The sequence below is a fragment of the Talpa europaea genome (genome assembly GCF_964194135.1).
Source record: "Talpa europaea genome assembly, chromosome: 6".
Lineage (NCBI taxonomy): Eukaryota > Metazoa > Chordata > Mammalia > Eulipotyphla > Talpidae > Talpa > Talpa europaea.
Genome location: NC_140072.1, coordinates 9,623,088 through 9,642,320, shown reverse-complemented (window position 1 = coordinate 9,642,320; position 19,233 = coordinate 9,623,088). Strand labels below are relative to the sequence as shown.

The window sequence follows — 19,233 nt, the reverse complement described above, 5'->3', positions numbered from 1 at the left end:
TTTAAGATCTTTCACAAGATGTAAAACCCTAAATGTTTCACAGTAGGTTCTTTAGAAATTCTTCGCATACATACTTATATATAACTTTTTTTATATATACACTAAAAAAACTAATTCCTCTCTAGTTAAATAGTAACTTCTAAAAAGAAATTAGAGCAGGGAAAGGCTTGGGAACCCCAGCACTTTACATAACAATGGGCCTCCTTTTTCCCTAATTATGTACAGAAATGTAAAACAACTTTCACCACAAAAGCCATGTATTTCTCCCCAGTGAAAAAAACCATTATTAAAAGTAATAATCATTTATTTACTAATAAACATTTACTGGGAGCCACTAATGCCATAGACATTCTTCAGAGCGATTTGATTTCTTTTTCTAGTTTAAAGAGAAGCTTAAACTGTGTTAAATAGTAATCCAACCATAATTTTAAAACTCTAATTGACTCTATTAAATGATTCATGAATTGGGCAGTATCCCATCTAGCAGATAGAAAGGTGCAGCAAGAACTTGTACAAAATGGAAGATTCTGTTGTCAGAAAGAGGGTGGGACAAGGTTATTTGCAAAAAACAAAAACAAAAGGATTATTTTAGGCAAAGGCACCTTCTCTGAGGGTGAGGCAGGGAGTTTTATGCAGAGGACCTCACTAGTGCTGACCAGGAAGCTCCATATTGATCGGTACAAATTCTACTTTCGGGACCAGCTGAACCCGTAGTTGGGTTGGGTGTCAAGTCTTGGTGGGGCTTGGCATGAGGGACTCCATTTTGGACCTGTTGTTTCATATGAGCCCCGGAAAGACTTTTAATCTTCCTAGGGGCGGAGGGTAGGATTTTATTTGTCCTGTTAACCTAAAAATTCAGGACACCAATAAAAGGGCAAGACATGTTTATTTGGGATCAAAGATTTGCAACTCAGGGTTCATGGCTTCAGGTAGAAAACCTAAAACAGAGACGTACAAAGTCAGGGATTTGAATGGGAAAAAAGAAATATAAGGCAAGTGATTAGAGAGTTGATTATTGTTAACAAGCTTAAATTATTCTTGGCTATAAAAATTGGTTACTGATTGTCTTGAAAGGATGCAGAGGAACCGACTAATTCTATCCTGATAAAAGTCCATTGTCATCAGTTCTCATGATCTGGATAACTTCTGAGACAATCGTTTGTTTTGGTAGTTTCTTATTTCTTACAACAATTGCTGTTTGTCCCAGTCCAAAGATTTTTAGTCCTTTCAAATGAGACAGGCAATGAGTTTCTCTGTAATGATTGACCAGCTTCATTTTCTTTTCACTTCTGGTTGACTTTTTGTTTGTTTATTTATTTATTTATTTATTTATTTATTTAAATATTTATTTATACAAGCACTGGGTACAGTCAGAAGCGCGGGAGGGTGAGAGAATTCACCAGAGCCAGAGCGGGGAGCAGAGCAGGCAGAAGGACCGAAGTACACTGCTGAGGGGAGCAGCGGGCGGCAGGAGAGGTCTGCGCGCCATGTGGGACCCTCCTCGGGTGGCCAGGGAGCAGCCAGGGATCGAATTGGCGCTGCAGAGGCTGCGGGCAGCTTCGCAACCCAGCGCTCAACTGCTGCGCCACCGGGGAGGCCATATTTTTATTTTTTTAGTCTTATGAATTATTTGGAGTTTTTTTCCATTTCCATTCTTTTTTTTAATTAAACATACTTTTTTAAGTCACAACCCTGATGTGCCCATACCACATCTGCCTTTCTCCTCCGTCCCCTCGACCCTTTCCCCATTACCTCTGGTAACCATTCTCTTTTTTATGCTGAGTTCAATTTTTCTTTTCTCCTGTTATTTAACTATGATTGTTTTTTGGCTATTTATATCCCACAGATAAGTAAAACCATTTGAAATCTGTCTTTCACTTTATGACTGATTTCACTCAGTAACTCAATATAATCACCCCAAGGTCTATCCATTTTGCTCCAAATGACACCACTTCATCTTTCTTCACGGCTGTGTAATATTCCATCGAATAGGGGCGCCACAGTTTTTCTATACATTTATCTGTTAAAGGGTACTTGGGTTGGTTGCATGATTTGGCAATTGTAAACAGTGCAGCTATGTACATAGGTGTAGATGGATCATTTTGTATTAAATTTTCATGTTGTTTGTATAAATGCCTAATGGCAATAATACTGAGAATCCCTTCTTCACTGCAACCTCGCCAACATTTGTTAATTGCATTTTTTTTAATATGGGTCATTCTCACAAGGGTGAGGTAGTAATTCTGTGGCTTTAATTTGCATTTCTTTTATAATAGGTGATGTTGAACATCACTTACTATATGTATGTAGGCCATCGGAATGTCTTTAGAGAAGTGTCTAGAGAGGTCCTTTGCCCATTTTTAAATTAGGCCATTTTCTTCTTTGTTGTCGGATTGTGTAACTACTTTATAAATTTTGAAGATTAACCTCTTGTCAGGTGTAGGAATGCAAATTTTTTTTTCACATTCTGTAGGCTGCCTTTTTGTTCTTGTCAGGTTTCTTTTGAGGTACAAAAGATTTTAAGTTTGCTATAGTCCTTGTTTATTTTTGCTTTTTTCCTCTCTTGCTGTTGGGGCTGTGTTCCCAAATACATCTTTGCAGTAGATGTCCTGCAGTTTGTCCCCTATATTTTCTTTCAAGTACTTTGTTGTTTTGGTTTTCATGTCCAAATCTTTAATCCATTTGGAGTGGTTTTCCATTTTAAATGTGGTATCATTGATGTCACCTTTTCACAGTCCTGAACACCACTGAGTTCAAAGGGGCCCGGGTTCTCAGAGGACTGCGATTTGGGGCGTGTTGGAAACTCCCTGTCCCACTTTCACAGCTGGGCTCCTCCAGTTCTTCTCTACTGTCCTCAAATGCAGCAGTCCCCCCACCCCCACCCCCACCCCCAGCCCCCTTCTCATCCCAACACTGAACTGTATTTTCTTAACAGTAGAGACTGCTTGGGCCATTTTTACATGGTGACTTGTTTTCCTTTTCAAAAAAGACAATCAAAATCCAGGCCTTGTCTAATTTTCGTAGAAAAGTAGGGGGTATAGATAGCTTTCAGGAACTCTCATACAACCTTAATTTTGGATTCAATTCCATAAACATGGATTGACGACTTCATGGAGCAGGGGATGGAGACACAAATATAAGCAAGGCATAGACCCACATAGACACATGCAGAGTGGGAAGAGTTATTACCAGCTTGTAAATGAAGGCAGAGCTGACTGTACACAGGAGGTCACATTTGAGCAGGACCTCAATTGAATAAGAAATAGGATTTTTCCAGAAGAAAGAGAGGCCCATGTGTACTCTCTGAAACATGTAGTGAAAAGTTCCAACCAGAGTCATTTGTTGAGAAGAAAGAGGTAACCATAGGCAGAAGCAGAAAAATAGTGCTCCCTCCAGCGTGTGGACAGCAGGGGCTGAAGCTTGTGTGTCCTGAGTGGGAAGGCAGGAAAGAAAGAGGAAGGTCACAAGAACTTACCGTTACGTGAGCGCTCTCATTACAGAATCCACCCCAGCACATGCTTGCTGTTCCTGTGGCATATGCTGAAATTGCACATACATTTATTAATTCAGTCAAAGTTACAGAAAACAGATGTGGAGATGCAGTGAGCAGAGGGGCAGGAGCTTCGTGCCAGGAGGCCAGAGAGCTGCTAATTTTAAGTCTTCAAATTCCTACCCTTCCAGTCCTGAGCAAATCCTTTCTAGATCTCATTTTCCCCATTTGTAAAGTGAGAAGCAGAACTCAGAGCTGGGACACACAAATGTCCAATGTGTATAAGGTACTGGGCAGTGCTGGAAATTGCAGGGACAAGGGGCCTGGAGAACATGTCTTATCTACGCAAGAGTTCAGCGTTAAAAAGTAAACTATTGTCTCTGCGACGCCGGTTCGATCCCCAGCTGCTCCCCGGCCACCGGAGGAGGGTCCCACATGGCGCGCAGACCTCTCCTGCCGCCCGCTGCTCCCCTCAGCAGTGTACTTCGGTCCTTCTGCCTGCTCTGCTCCCCGCTCTGGCTCTGGTGAATTCTCTCGCCCTCCCGTGCTTCTGACTGTACCCAGTGCATGTATGAACAAAAAACAAACAAACAAACAAATAAATAAATAAATAAACATGCCTCTATTAAAAAAAAAAAAAAAAAAGTAAACTATTGTGCTGCCCAAAAGGGCAAAGGCAGAGCGGGCTGGACCTGGCTACAGACCAGTGTAAGGTCTCTGACCAGATAAATTTTATTTTTAACAGATCAAGGGGGCTGCAGAAAATAACAATGTTAATCTTTTCATCACATGACAAAAATTTATAAATCAAAAAAGAAGTCCTTATTAATCTCATTATTCAAGACCTTTTATTTGAATTGTTTATACTGAGATCCAAAAGATGAAATATTCCATTGGGTGGAAATTAGTTTTTTTTTAATTAAAAATAAGTTATTCTTACAGTTCATGGGTGGTTAGCACTCAGCAGAGTGAGCGAAGCGAACCGCTTATGTCAGTCCAGAGGGCAGTAACACCAAGAGTTTTTTCCTCCCTCTTTTTAGTCTTGAAAGCAAATGATCTAATCAAAGTATTTTTACAGGGATGATTCACTTATTGTGTTCTCTTATGATGTCAGAATTTTGCAACAGGGAGGAGGTGAATTCACAATGAGTTTCCACACTCGCTGCTTTACCACTAAAGATGTGTCGTGACTATTTATAGCAGGAGGCAAAGCCTATATTAGGAGCCACTGCTTAGAGCCCGGAGTCTGGGGCAGATGGCACGTTCTGGGGAGGCTGTGATGGATACACTTCCTCCCTCCCCTGCCCTCTGCTGCTGCTCCAGCTGTACACGTCAGTGAAACATGGTTCTGCCAGAGAAACTTCTTCTGAGAGGTCTTCCATCACTGAGCACTGAAAATCTTTTTTTGGACCATTGTTTGGCAAAACTGCTTCATTTGTAGGATGTGGAGTTGTGTGATCCTGTTGTGCCTCAGCTCAGTTACAATGTTTTGTCTAAGGAAGAGATCGAGACATTCATAGCTGGGTGACATGATATCCAAGTTCCTTCCCATCCCTCCCTCCCTGAGTCCTTCCTTTCTCCCTGCCACCCTTTCTCTCATAAGCCACTCCTGCAGCCAGGATCTACCAGCCATGCTTTAAGGAGCTCAGGGACTTAGGATACTTGGCACCTCTCAGGTATTGAATTTCCTGCATCTCACTAAGGTAGGGACTGGGCTTGAACTAGATTTGAAGGCGGTCATGATAGTTGTCATCATTCAATCATTTGTTCTGTAAACCTACTGTATAGGATACAGGAAGGAATTAGAGTCTTGGCCCTTGGAGGAGCTCTTGTCCATAAATATCAATGCCAATACAGAACAGTAGTCACTGCAATTAAACTATTTGAGTCAAGCGTGGTTGGTGCTAGAATGGGTAGGCACTGGGGAGGGCTGAGGTCAGAGAGGGTTTGGCATAAGTGGTGCATGGACGCTTGGTGGCCCTCTGTGAATGTGTTCATCACCTGGGGAGGGGGGGCTGCCACCGTGAGTCTCTGCTTGGCCAATGGGACACCACCGGAACGAGGCAGACCACAGCCTGGGGAGCACTTGCACACTGGGCTTTCCCTTGGCCAAAGCTTCTTCCTGGAACCTGGTCACCATGCCTTAGGAAACTCAACCAGCTATGTGGAGAGACCCATATGGTGGAGAACGGGGCTTCAGCTGAACGACCAGCTGGGCCAGCACCCTTGCCAGCTGCCTGGGTGGGGCCACTGGAACCTTCCCTTGGAACACCCCAGCCAAGGCCACGGAAAGTAGAACTGCCTGAGGCAAGCCACCCAATCAGAAGGAATAAGCTTTGTCTGTGCTCAGTGGACCAGCAACATCAGCATTTCTGAGAAACTTGAGACCTGGTTGCTACAAATCAGCGTCAAGTTTACCAAGATCTCCAGGTGATTCCTCTGAAGCTGAGGTCTGAGAAACACCAGCTCGGCTCATCCCTCCCTGGCTGCTGGAGGCGACATGGCAGCCACAGTGGTCGAGGGTGCCGTCCCCCGCCCCCTTGGGCCCCTTGCCCTGGCCTGTGGTCCAGCCTTCCTCCTCCAGTCTTTAGGTTCTCACCCAGGCGAGAAGGGCATCGATACCACCCCCTGCTGGCTCGTGAGCTTTAAGTGTGCCGGCATCACATGGCTAGTGAGGGCAGTGCCCTGCATCAGCCCGTGCACACACACCCCCACCGCCTACGAAGGAATAGCCTTCCTCACATAAACCACCGTGATGGAGAGCCCCCCGGGATCCTGGAAGCTGTGTCCGGGGTGACACACAGGAGCCTGCACCTACAGCCCTTCAGTTCTGGGAAAATGGCTCCCTCCAAGTCTTCTCATGTCCAGGCAGTTGTGGCCCATACACCACCTATCTGCAGGGGTTCCAGCTGCTATCCTGGGTACCCGCCTCTGAACACATAGGGCTTTGCCTGTGTCCTTCTTAGGGACAAGACTAAAGTCAGAAGCCAGACTCCCAGGGTTGCCTCATCAGTGCCCTCTCAGATGGGCTGGTTCAAGGGCCCAGGATGAGACCGCTGTGCGGTGGTGCTGCCAACGGGTGATCCAGGCTGCAGGAGGCCACCATACCTAGGGGGTCTATCCTGAGCAGAGAGGCGGTGGGGCACCCTGGCAACCTACCCAGCCCTCAAAGGGAGGCCGGGGGATAGGCGGGGTTGTTTGGTGGGCTCCCCAGAACACGAGAGGGCGGCTCACCAGTCCCTTCACATCCATGTCCTGGGTCACAGGTAGGAGGGGACAGAGGGTGACTCATCCCAAATGGGGAATCTCTTGCACAATTGGACTTAGAACTTCCTCCTAAACTTTTGGCTGATTCACTTGGAGTTCAAGCAAAGTAAATAAGTCCTTCGGAATAATGCCAAAGTGATGATTAGAAGAGCAGGAATAACTAGCCGTTTGGGGACCTTGGTGTGAGTGTCAAGCTTTTTAAATACACCGTCTCATCTAACCCTCACAGCAAGCTTGAGCTGGGCACTGTCATGACAGGGATAAGCAATGTCAATGCTGAAAGCCTTCCCCAGTAGCCTCCTTCCCCTCGGCCCCTTTCCAGAAGGAATCTGAGCTTGAGCTGGACCACAGGCCCTTTCTGTGATCATCAGTGGAGAAAAGCAGAGCAGTCCAAACTCTGAGTTGAGTGACATTTTTAAATGTCCTGGAGCTTCTCCCAGAAGAAAACTGTTGCAGAGGCCAGAGAAGGGCCAAGAGAAAAGTGAGAGATCTGGAGAAAGGAGAGATTTGGGGGCAAAGCTACCTTGATGGTGGAGCTCAGGGGATTTGTCAGGTACACCCTCTGTAGTTTTTATTGTCTCTTTCGCACTTAGCTCCCGGGGCCTCCTCTGTGGGAGGTTTATATCCATATTGATGTTTCTTCTCAAGATCTTTTTAAGTTGGAGTTAGGTATCTTTACAAGTGACATGGAACCTAGTTAGAAAGGATCTGGCCCGGTGGTTCTTGCATTGCACTCTTGTTACCCCGCCACGCAGAGCTAAGGAAGCAGAGACTGGAGAGTTCATATAACCTGCCTAGGTGGGCACTGCCAGTAAATACTAAAGCCAAGCCCATGTGAGCACTGCACAGGTGGGCAGCATCCCCGGCCACAGGGGCGAGCATGCAAACTCATGGCCACTTTCAGCCTCCTCCAGCTCAAGGGTGTCCTAGTTGCTCCGTTCACACGGCAGAGTGACTCCAGAGCTCTTAGGCTGTGAAGACGATGTGCGCATACCCTTCTTCGAAGTATGTTTCTCAGAATGTCCCTTCATATTCCTTCATCTCCAGTGAAAGCCTCTCCCCACCAGAGAGGCCTCTGTGTAGGCTCTTCTGGGTGGGCAGCATCTGTGTGGGTGGACACCCCCAGGTCCCAAGCTTGGACCCAGGACTTTAAAGCCAGTGGCTGCCATGGCTCATGAGGGCCCGGCAAACCTGGCACTGTTGGCACAGGAAGTCGTGCCAAAGTCACTCTCAGTCATCATTTCACCCTCAGTCATCATTTCTTGAGCCCACACAGGAAAACAGATCTCCCTGGAGGCAGCTCTCCCAGAAACGCCCCTACCCTGAAGCTCTGTTCACCATCAGATAAGGGGCCCAGGCCACAGGCCTCCATTATTTCCCTCCCCACTGCCCCCACATGGTGGCAGGAGGCTGCCAGTCAGGCGGTGTGGAAGAGCGTGGGTTGTAGAAAGATATGCCTGACCAGGACAGAGAGGGCACAGGAGATGTTTGTATTTTTGATCATAAAATTATTCAAGCGTAAAGGCCTCACATCTGCCCCCAGGCAATCCTTGTGTTTCCTGTATCTACCTCAAACCCTTTGGGTACATGTGAGGCTCCTGCAGAGCCCACCCTTGAATATCTTTCCAAACGTCTCTGTGTGTATATTTATGCGTTTACTACAGAAACACGGGTCCCTAAGAATATATGCTGGCTCTTGTTCACTCATTTTACCTGTCTCATATTCCATCTTTGTAAATATGCGCCCATTCTCCCGTGTTGGGCATTTGTATTCTTTCCAAGTTTTTTTTCTTTTTTTTTCCTTGCTATAAACACTGCTGCAGCGCCCAGTGCTTTCCCTGGAAAGGCCAGTGTTACGCACGGAAGAGTTTCAAGACCATATACTTGTGTCCTGGGAAAGAACTTTTCATATGACCAGTTTGGAAGTTCAGCTGAGGGCATAAGGGATGTGCATGGTGACTGTCTCCAGCATCCACCTGGAGGCCCGTGTCCTAGAGGGCTGTCCTAGAGGCTGACCACGTTCAGAACGTGGTCTCTGATCATCAGGGATGTGGCCCTGACTTGCAGACTCCTCCAGAGTCGCAGCATGGGTAGACTCTGCTGTGAATCATTTGTCTCGTCTGTGTTCTTGTTTGAATTTACCATTGGAAATAGCAACATTCTGGAGTGTTCTGATGATTCACAGTGAGTGTGGCAGTGAGAGAGTCAGGAGGGAGGACATGACTGTTCAGAGAAGGGGAAATGGGTTTATCAGATGAAAATCAGGGGACTGATATTCCACTCAGTTGTTTCTGGGTAATAAGCCAGCCAGCAAACATTTATTTTCCCAGTTCTGTGGGCTCCTCTGTTGGTCTCTCTTGGACTTGCTTAACGGCTAGTTTTAGCCAGGGGGTGGAGCTGGCAGAAAGGCCCAAGAAAGTCCTATTCACATGTCTGGAAGTGGTTGCTGGATGCCCACAGGGTCACCCTGGTTCCCTCCAACAGGCTAATCAGCTTCCTAACACTGTGGCCTGGGTCAGCAGTCCAAGAACGGTTGCAGGCAAGGCCTAGAACTCACATTGCATCATTTCTGCCCTATTCTATTGGCCAAAACAAGTTATAAGGCCAAGTGGGAAGACAAGTTGTTAGAAGGAGGAACAAAGTCATGTTGCACAGGAGCATGGAACAAATTGCTTCAGCTGTCCTGTGATTCAGAAATTTGGGCAAAGCTGAAAATTTAACATTCACTATTGAGATTTTAGAGTTTTCTGTGCAATTTCTAAAATAAGTCAAGATGATATAATTCTCATCAGCCTGGCCAGGAGGCTTGAAAGAGATTCATGAAAGGAAGGTTAGAGCTTTAAATTATCGATAATTGATGGTTCTTCTCTTCACCTGAAAGTCCAGTAAGGAATCTGCCATCAACGATTTAAGTAGCTGCTTTTTTTTTTTTAAGATTTATTTTTTATTTATAACTGGGAACAGGCCAAAGGCGTGGGAGGGTGAGAGGATTCACCAGAGACAGAGTGGGGAGCAGAACAGTCAGACAAACCGAAAGCACTGCTGAAGGGAACAGCGGGCGCAAAAGGAGAGGTCTCCTGCGCCGTGTGGGAATCTCCCTGACTGGCCAGGAATCGAACCTGCTGCAGACAGCTTTACTGCACTGCACTCAACCCGCTGTGCCACCGGTGGGGGTGGGAGGGCCCTTAAGTAGTTGCTTTTTAAGCATCTAGTATGACCATGCATCATGCCAGGTGCTGGGGATACAGCAGTGAACAGGTGTGGTCCCTGCTGTCCTGGGGTTTTTGTTCTATGGAAGGAGAGAGGCATTAAGAACTCAGTATACACTTAGAGATCTAACTACAGTGGTATTCAGTGCCACGGAAGAAGTAAGGCACGTGAAAACAAAACAGGGGGGCCCTGACCTGGTGCGGGGCTGTGAGAAGCCTCCTTGATGTGTGAGCTGAATTTTTAGGAAGAAAGTGGCTAAGGGCGTGAGGGAGAGTGATTGAAAGGAATGTTCTAAGCAGAAGAACCAGCACGTACTCGCGTCCCGGGAAGGGCAGATGCCTCCATGTTCGAGGAACTAAGAATAAACAGAGAAAAGGGGCGAGCTGGTAAGAAACAGATCATATAGGACCCTGGTGACCATGAAAAGGGTTCTGGTCTGTCCTGGGAGCAACAGAAGTATGTGCGCATAAGCTATGGACTGAATTGTGTGTCGTTGTCGTGTCCCCCGCCCCATATGTTCAGAGATCGGCTTTTCAGGAGTTGAGCAGGATTAAGTGAGCTCATATGGGCGGGGCCTTCATCCACCAGGCCTGGTGTGCTCATAAGAAGCAGAGCCCCAGGAGAGCTCAGGTAGAGGAAAGGCCTTGTGAGGACACGCAGCAAAAAGCCAGACATCTGGAAGCCAAGCAGGAAAGCCTTCCCAGAAACCAAACCTGCCAATGCTGTGACCCTGGACCTCCAGCCTGTGGGACTATAAAGAAATTCTTTCCCAATATTCGGGCACCCAGTCTGCAGCATCGTTACAGCAGACCGAGTGAACAAACACAGCACGTGTGCTTGTCAGGGATCAGCCTGGGTGCTGTGGACCTGGGAGAGTGGACCCAAGGGGTAAAAACTGCACCTTAGAGGTGGGAGGTTGTCATGATGGGAGGGGAGGGTGGGCTTCGCCAGGCAGGCGGCTGTGGGGACGGGGTGAAGGGATCCTGGCAGATAGGGACCATGAAGGCCTTTTAGAGAGAGGGACAGATGGGGGCCTGGAGGGGATGGGGTAAGGGTTACTGGGGGGTGAGAAACTGGAACAGAAGGTACTCATTCTTTTAAGAAGTTTGACTCTAAGGAGGAGAAAAGAGCATCAGATATGGGGGGAAGTGGAGCTATGTTTTCTATTTTCTTTTCAAGAACTTGTGTTTTGATTTCTTGTAAGATGAAAGAGACAAGTATTTTTACATATGGATAGAAATGGTGTAAAGATAAGCGCAGGAAATGCACTAGAGAGAAAACTTCAAAGCATTGAGGGGAGGCAGGAGGGACGACAGGTCCTAATCACAGCTGCTTTATGAGCGAGCGACTGAATGAGTGAAACGAGTCCGTCATTGGGAAACGAATGAATGATGCCTGAACTACCTTGTTTAGAGGTTGTGGGCAGCTGCCATCCATCCTCAGCTGATGAACCTACCTGGCTTCTCTTCCTCCAGCTGGTCATGAGGAGGCTCCCCACAGCCAAGGGCAGGGACTGAGAGAAGGGCACCGCAGCCCCTGGGGGGTTACAGGTCTGGGCCACCCCCTTGCTGGCTCCTGGTCTTGCTCACGCCCACCCCCTCATGTGCTCTTCCCCTCATCACAGATTGTTGCTGTGCCTGGTCCACCTTCTGATTTGGTGCTTCTGATGGGTGGTTTTGGCTGCCTGGTCACTTGGTGTCCCACGTCCAGGAGTCCTGCCATTCAAGGGCCCTGAAGCATGCCAGAAGTTGTTTTTCAAAAGGCTCTACCCCCCAGGGCCTGGCCTCACTCCAGAGGCCCTGGGTGCTGTATTGTATTCTCAACCCTGAAACAGCCACAGACTCCACAGACTCCTAGAGTCTCTTCCCACCGCTGACCCCTCCACCACCATAGGGACTTGCAGCTCATAAGACCCGAGTGATGCAAGTGCTGGCGGCTGCAGCCAGGATCTGCTACAGAGTCCCTTTGTGTGGCCTGGTTTGTGTGGGCCTGGCACTGCACCCCCAGCCTTTCCCACCCCGCTGGTGACAGATGATGCCCAGATCTAGTGACCACCACCTGGAGGTGCGCGTGTCATTTTAACAGCCCATCTCCATGTGCTTAGTCCTCAGAATCCCCCTGAACCTTTTCCTATTCCATACACTTGCAACTTCCCTATGAAGCAAGGCTTACCCCCTTGTTTAACAGGTGAGGAAACTGAGGCACAGAGGGGTATAGACACTTGTTCAAAAAGGTTCCTCAGTATGAGATAGAAACATCAAGAATGCCAGGTGCCTCAGACAGGCAATAAAATCTTTTAGACATAGAAGAGTGGAGCAGAGGAGAGTGGATGGAGCGGGGTAGTGATAGTTAATTCCATGTGTCAACGGGCAGGAAAAGGGATGCCCAATCAGCTGGTAAAATAGTATTTCTGGGTGTGTCTGAGAGGGTGTTTCTAGAAAAGATTAGCATTTGAATCAGTGACTGAGCACCATGTCATCGTCCAGTCCACTGAGGCTACAATGGAATAAAAAGATGGAGAGAGGCTATAATTGTTCTCTGCGTGGACTGGGACTTCCATCTTCTCTGGCCTCAGGCCCTGGTGCTCTGGATTCATGGACCTTCCGACACAGGCTGGGACTTACCCTCTTAGCTCCTATGGCTCTCAGGCCTTTGGGTTTGGACTAGAATGACATCACCTGCTTTTCTGGGCTTCTCTTTTGCATATGGCAGATTGTGGCACTTCTGCCTCCTTAATCACATGCGCCAATCTCATAATAAATCTCTTCCTATATATCTATATACATTGAATCTGGTTTTCTGGAGAACCCTGGCTAGTACTGTATCCCAGTGACTTAAAATCCAGTGCCAGCCTAAATTACCGCAGGCGTAGACCGGTCCTTAGCACATGGAAGTGGATGGTGTGGTCTGGGCCACTCTCAGCTCCCTCCTTTCGCCCCCAGCCCCAAATCCAGGCTGTTTAGAAGCCCAAATGTTTCAGATCCATTTATAGAATAATGAAATCAACCTGAATGCTCAGTGACACCCAAGAATAACTCAGGAGCAGATGCGAGAGCTCGGCCGAGTGCTTCGAGCTCTCTCCTATCTCCACCATTCATTTTTAGAGCAGCCGTTTTCAGTCTCGAAGGATCATCAGAATTGCTCATCTCGATTGTTGAGCCCCATGACAAGAGTTAATGATCCAGTGAGTTTGAGTAGGGCCTAAGAAAATGTGCATTTCTCACAAGGTCCAAAGTGACGTATCAGTCAGAATTCTCCAGAGAAATAGAACAAATAGGAGATAGATTTAGATACAGGTGTATATCCTATTCTAATAAATCTCTGTCCATATGTGTGCGTTTGTGTGCATATGGAGTTGGCTGACATGATTATGGAGGTTGAGAAGTCCCAAGATCTCCAGTTAGCAAGCTGGAGACCCAGGAAACTATGGTGTCATTCCAACCTGAAAGTCGGTCGGCTTGATACGTAGAAGTGTTTCTGTTCTTGTCCAAAGGAAGGAGAAAAAACTCCAAGGGAGTGGTGAAATGCAATCCCACCTCCAGCCCAGCAGAGAACCAGAAAAAGATGGTGGACAGCACTAATGACCACCAGAGCAAAGGACTGAGGCCCCAGTGTGGGGATGGAGACAAAGAAAGCACCACACAGAAGCCTGTCCTCGGCACACACAAGCCCTGAGGGCTTTCTCTAGTTGCCATCTGGCTTACTTCAGGAAGGGCAGGCAAGAGTCTGTCCCAGAGTCTGTCCTCTCAACCACATTCTAGAAAGCACCAAACGACATTCCAGAACGTGGGGTTGCTGTTATCGGCACGGGACATGTAAAATGAAGCAAAACAGAGTAGTGGTCATGTTTACCAAGATACAGGAGCTCTCGCAGAGCTTGACCTAGAGGTGGAGGGCAGGGCTGCACCCCAGTCCTATTCAGACTTCCTCCCCAAACACCAGGACCTCCCCCATTTAAGCGTCTGCCCCTGGCTCGCAGAGCGTCTGTTCACAGACATTATATAAAAGCGATCTGCAGAGCTTTCTGCCAGGACTGGGATCTGGCAGCAGAAAACCTTGGAGATGGCCATGGAAGGGAAGGTACAGGGGCATGGAGGACGCAGCGGGCACCTCTGGACCTGCTTCAGTCCTTGTGACCAGCCTCAGCACTCAGGGTCCTCACACCCCCTCATGATTCTTGAAATACAAACACCCTGTTTTTTCTGGTCTCGGTTCCTGTTCACACTGCTTCTTCGTGGCTGTTTTTGCCCCTAACCACATCAGTCCTTTGAGGTTCTGTTCCAGCCCTCCTCTTCCGGGAAGCCTGCGTGACTGCCCTGCCTCAGAGAAGTCTCCCTTTCCTGAGCTCCAGCAGCATGTGGGGGCAGCACCCTAGAGAGCGCGACTGGGTTATTATATCCAAGTCTCTGGCCCATCCCATCGGGCCTGTCCTCTAAGGCCAAGGGTCAAGCAGGGTGACCACTATATCCCAGATTGCTGGGACTTTCTGGGTGTTAGCACTGAAAACCCAGCCCCGTAAGATCCTCAAACTGACAGTTCTTTTGGGTCCCTTCCAGTTCTAAAATCTGGGGACCTCAGGACAGTGGAGATTGCCCAACCATAGCAGCTCATTCCCCAGCATCCCAGTCCTGAAATGATGGCTCTTCTGGAGCCCAGATGAAGCCACCTGTAGTAAATATGGGCCAGTGGAGGGAAGTCCCAGGGCCCCTGTCCTGTGGGCACATTGTGGGGTATCCTCAGCAAGGGTAGCACCTACCACACAACCCAGCCCACACGAGTCAGGGAGTACGGACCTGGCCTGCTTCTGAAGCTGACTCATGTGGGGCAGCCCACCCACCAAGAAAAAGCTGAGATGGTTGCCAAGCCCCCAGTCGCACCAGGGACAGGTTTCTGGCCAAGGCACCCGAAGAGCTGTGCTATTTCCTGCGTTCACTCTTGAGTTGCTTATTCCTTTGCTCACATCCCGGGGCACACATGCATGGGCTGGCTCTGGTTTTGGCACAGGCGTTGCAGTTTCTTGAGGGGAAAAAAAAAACAAGCCCGTGAAACAAAGCTACACCTAAGATGGAATGTGATCGAAGTGAGAGCCAGATTTTCCAATGCCCAGATTCAAAGGAATGGTTTTATTTTTGCTTTGAAGCCCATATTGTCAAAAATACTCTCTACCCAGCAGAGATGGGCAAACTACAGGCAGTGGACCAAGTCCAGCCTGCAGCTTTTTTCTGTGAATGAATTCTTCTGGGGACACAGTCTCACTAGTCTGCATCGGCTCTTTTCCTGCTAAAACAAAGTTGAGTAGTCCCATCAGACAAGGGCCCACAAAGCCTAGAATATTGACTCTCTGACTGGAAGATCCCAGTTCTGCAGCATAGGAGCTCGCCTCATTGGGCCGTGGGCCCTATTACACCCACAGCCAGACAGAGCACACCCCACTGTTCACGCGAATACAGCTACCAAGTTCTGTGCTTACTGGAGAACTTACCATTTCTGTAATTCCATAACTTAATCAAGGGAGGCCTAGTACAGGCATTTGGATCCGGTGAATGCAGGAAGCATGTCTAGTTTTCAGCAGATTTCCCGTGGCCTCAGCATAAGTAACAATAGTGGGAGCTGCTGGTATTGGGAGATTGCACACCTGCCCTCCACCCCCAAGAAGTCTCATGGATTCACATCTGGACTCTTGAGCTCCTCCAGCACATAGCTGAGGCTATTCCAGCTGTCAAAGGACCACAGTGCCTGGTAGAAGGCCATGCCAATGTGCCCGACCTGCAGCATCATGTTGTAGAAGGCAGACAGGAGGGCTTCTGTGTGGCCATGGCTCTGGCCCAGCACCACAGCCCCGTCCCCCGGACAACACTTTGGCGACCGTGCATACGTTCATCAGTGTGGTGGCCAGCTGGGAGCTCCAGCAATTGACCAGCATCAGCAGCAGGATACAGGCGGCTGCCACACCCTTGACCATGGCCTGAGGCAGCGAGGAGCAAGGGGGGGGGGGAGAAGGGAACCACAACATATTCCGCAAAGCTGAGAGAGACGGCAGTGATGGCTGCTGGTCGGCCCACCAGCACGAGCCAGTAGATGACCAGGAAGGCTGGCAAGGAGCCAAAGGCTCGCAGGATGTAGGTAAACACCCCCCACCCCCCCAGATTCAGGAACCAGGCACCCAGTTCAGCATAGCACAGAGCGCCCAGCATGACCAGGAGGCCATAAGCTGCCCAGATCTGTGTAGATCAAGACCCTCTGTGGCGGCATGAAGATGCCGGAGCCGATCAAGCAGCCAGTGAGCAGTGACATGGAGCTCCACAGGCCCATCTTCCTCCTCAGCCTCAGGCCTCCACCAGCTGGCTCCCGCCCTGCCACCCCTCACTGTCATCTCTTTCCTGACCTCTCTCCATCTCAGGACTTCAGCTGTCACTGCGTCTGGTTGAGCAAAGTAGATGCCCTGATAGTCTTGTCTCCTGGGTTCCCGCAGGAGTTAATGATTACAGCAGCTGGAGGGAGTGTGTGCCAGAGACCTGGGAACTGGACATGGCCTTTGCAAGGGACTGAGCTGTCACGGAATGCCAGCCCCTGCCCAGCCAGACCCCAGGACAGGCAGCTGGTAGGAGCTCTTTGCCAGTGTAGCCCAAGAAAGGTCTTAGTAGGGGTCCCTGATGCCTGATCCCACAGCAACGTGGGGGTAGTAGCATTGGGAGGACTGTTTTGTGCCAATACTGGGACTGCAGTGCAATCGCACATCCGCAGCCTAAGAAACCTCCCTGGCAGCTTCATCAACCAAGCAGTACACCCCCTGCTTCCTAGAATCCACAGGAATGAGAGTCTATTTAAAATTACACGAGCCCTACCCCAAAATGATCAAAGAACAGCACCTGAACAGCACGGGATAGAAGTGGTTCCCAGAGCAGGAAGGGGGCAAGTGGTTAAAAGGACATGACCTGGAGAAAGACTCTGTATTCAACCCTTGCTCTAGGACATCAGAGCTGTGGGACCTCCAACAAGTTCTCTGAACCTCACCCTACTCATCTGCTGATTAATGACAACATCCACCACATACAATTGTTCTAAAGAGTAAATAAAGTAGGCCATTCGAAACAGCCAGAATAGTCTATGACACAAAAACTTTCCTTAAATGTTAGCTCCTACTACATGGCTAAGAGTTTCACTAGTTCCCTTGTTTTGAACATATATATTAAATTTAATTTGATACTTAATTTCATTGTGTGAGTAATGCTTATTTCAGGATATAGTGTATAATTTTTCATTGATCTTCCCTTATATTTTTCTTTTATAATTTTTTTTAAAGATTTCTTTATTTATTTATGCAAGCACTGGGTACAGTTAGAAGTGTGGGAGGGTGAGAGAATTCACCAGAGCCAGAGCAGGGAACAGAATAGGCAGACCGACGAAATACACCGCTGAGGGGAGCAGTGGGCGCGGCAGGAGAGGTCTGCGCGCCACGTGGGACCCTCGCCTGGCAGCGGGGGATCGAACCGGCACTGCAGAGGCTGTGGGCAGCTTCGCAGCCCAGCGCTCAACCGCTGCGCCACCGGGGAGGCCCCAATCTTCCCTTATATTTTTTAAAATCTTGGGGTGTAGAACCTTTCCTAGTCTTTATAGAAAGGCCTATGGACCTCACTTGCATTTGGGCCCCACAGGGAATAGGCAGGTCCTGGCTGGCTGGGCTTGAGCCAATTTTAGGGCTTCTTGGATCTCTGGGGCTGTTGCTGGTGGACATTGTAAACATCAGACAGCTTCAAAATTTGAGGTGCCCACAAGACCACCCTAATCTCTGACACCAAGATTATCCTTAGGCTCAATTATTTGCTCCTACATGGATACAGAGCTTCCAATTTTTTCCCATGGAGTCAGGACAGCGTGAGTCTCCTGGGCTCAGCATGTGACAACATGAGCCTTAGTGTCCACTGTCGTGGGGATTCGTCACGTACACTCAGCTGGCATCTCGTAAGGCTGAGCTCGGTTCCCAGTCATTCAGTAGGTCAAGTTGACATTTCATGACCCAAAGCGCCCATCCAAAATCACGTGATTACTACCTGCCTGGCCCAAGGGCACCACCCAAAGACACTCTGATCAAGCACAACATTCCAAGGGCTTGAAGATTACCTCCCAGAAGCTGAGGGCAAAGTGAATTTCTTCACTATGCAGGTGCAGAGGTGCCAGTGGCCTAAAGAACCTTATGAGAAAATAAAGATTATCCTTAATCACTCATCCTTCAAAGGCTATGTCTAAAGAGACCCCTCAATTTCATCTTAAGGAGCCAGGACCAGTGGGGATTGGGGAGGGAGAAGAGGTTGAGTGAAAGTAAGGGTGGGAAACGGCCACCTCAGGATTCAATGGTGCTGCCACCAGTGTTTCCAGGGCTTCCGTCTCAGGCTGCCAGGGTCCATGCAGAGGTGGGGGAAGTCCCCTCTCCCCAGAGTGCTGAGATACTTTGTTCAGCCCCTGGTAACTTCACTTGCCCACATGTCCAGAGATAATTAACGTGTAATCACATTATAAGGTCACATTTCCTTAATGTCCAAAACCAACTGAGTTCCTTCTTCCAACCCCAGCTAGGGGGTGGATCTAGGTTCTGTAGAGCTTGAAACACAAAATGTGAGGGCCTCTTAACACATGATTGTTGTGGTAGTGACATCTACATAAATGGTGGAGTAAGGAACTTATGAAATATGACCTTCCCTAAAAGCAATGAAAAAACTGTGAGAATGAAACAACATTTTCAGAATTCTAGAAAGAACCAAAGCTCTTGATAATCAGGGAAGTGCATTTTAACTATTCTCATCTCTTTTCCCATCCCCCTAGCTCAACTACAGCCTTAAAAATAAACAACCTAGGGCCTCCCCAGTGGCACAGTGGTTGAGCTCTGGGTTGCAAAGCTCCCCGCGGCCTCTGTGGCACCGGTTCCATCCCCGGCTGCTCCCCGGCCACCAGAGGAGGGTCCCACATGGCGCACAGACCTCTCCTGCCGCCCGCTGCTCCCCTCAGCAGTGTACTTCGGTCCTTTTGCCTGCTCTGCTCCCCGCTCTGGCTCTGGTGAATTCTCTCACCCTCTCGTGCTTCTGACTGTACCCAGTGCATGTATAAATAAACAAACAAATAAATAAACAAATAAAAATACATGCCTCTTTAATAAAATAAAATAAACAACCTAAATTCCTGGTACAGAATCTATACAGAAATGAGCAGAAAAAAAATCACTCATAGAAAGTTGTAATTACTTGTATCGCCTGTCTTGGGCTCTGTGAAAC

General features: G+C 48.3%; 1 pseudogene across 1 annotated transcript; it reads right to left on the bottom strand.

The window, feature by feature from the left end:
• Positions 1–15,625: 15,625 nt before the first annotated feature.
• LOC311172533 (b(0,+)-type amino acid transporter 1-like) lies at positions 15,626–17,926 on the bottom strand (annotated as a pseudogene). The gene is made up of 2 exons: positions 17,914–17,926; positions 15,626–16,308 (listed from the first exon to the last, which is right to left on the bottom strand). The product of its transcript is annotated as a b(0,+)-type amino acid transporter 1-like (transcript).
• Positions 17,927–19,233: the final 1,307 nt, after the last annotated feature.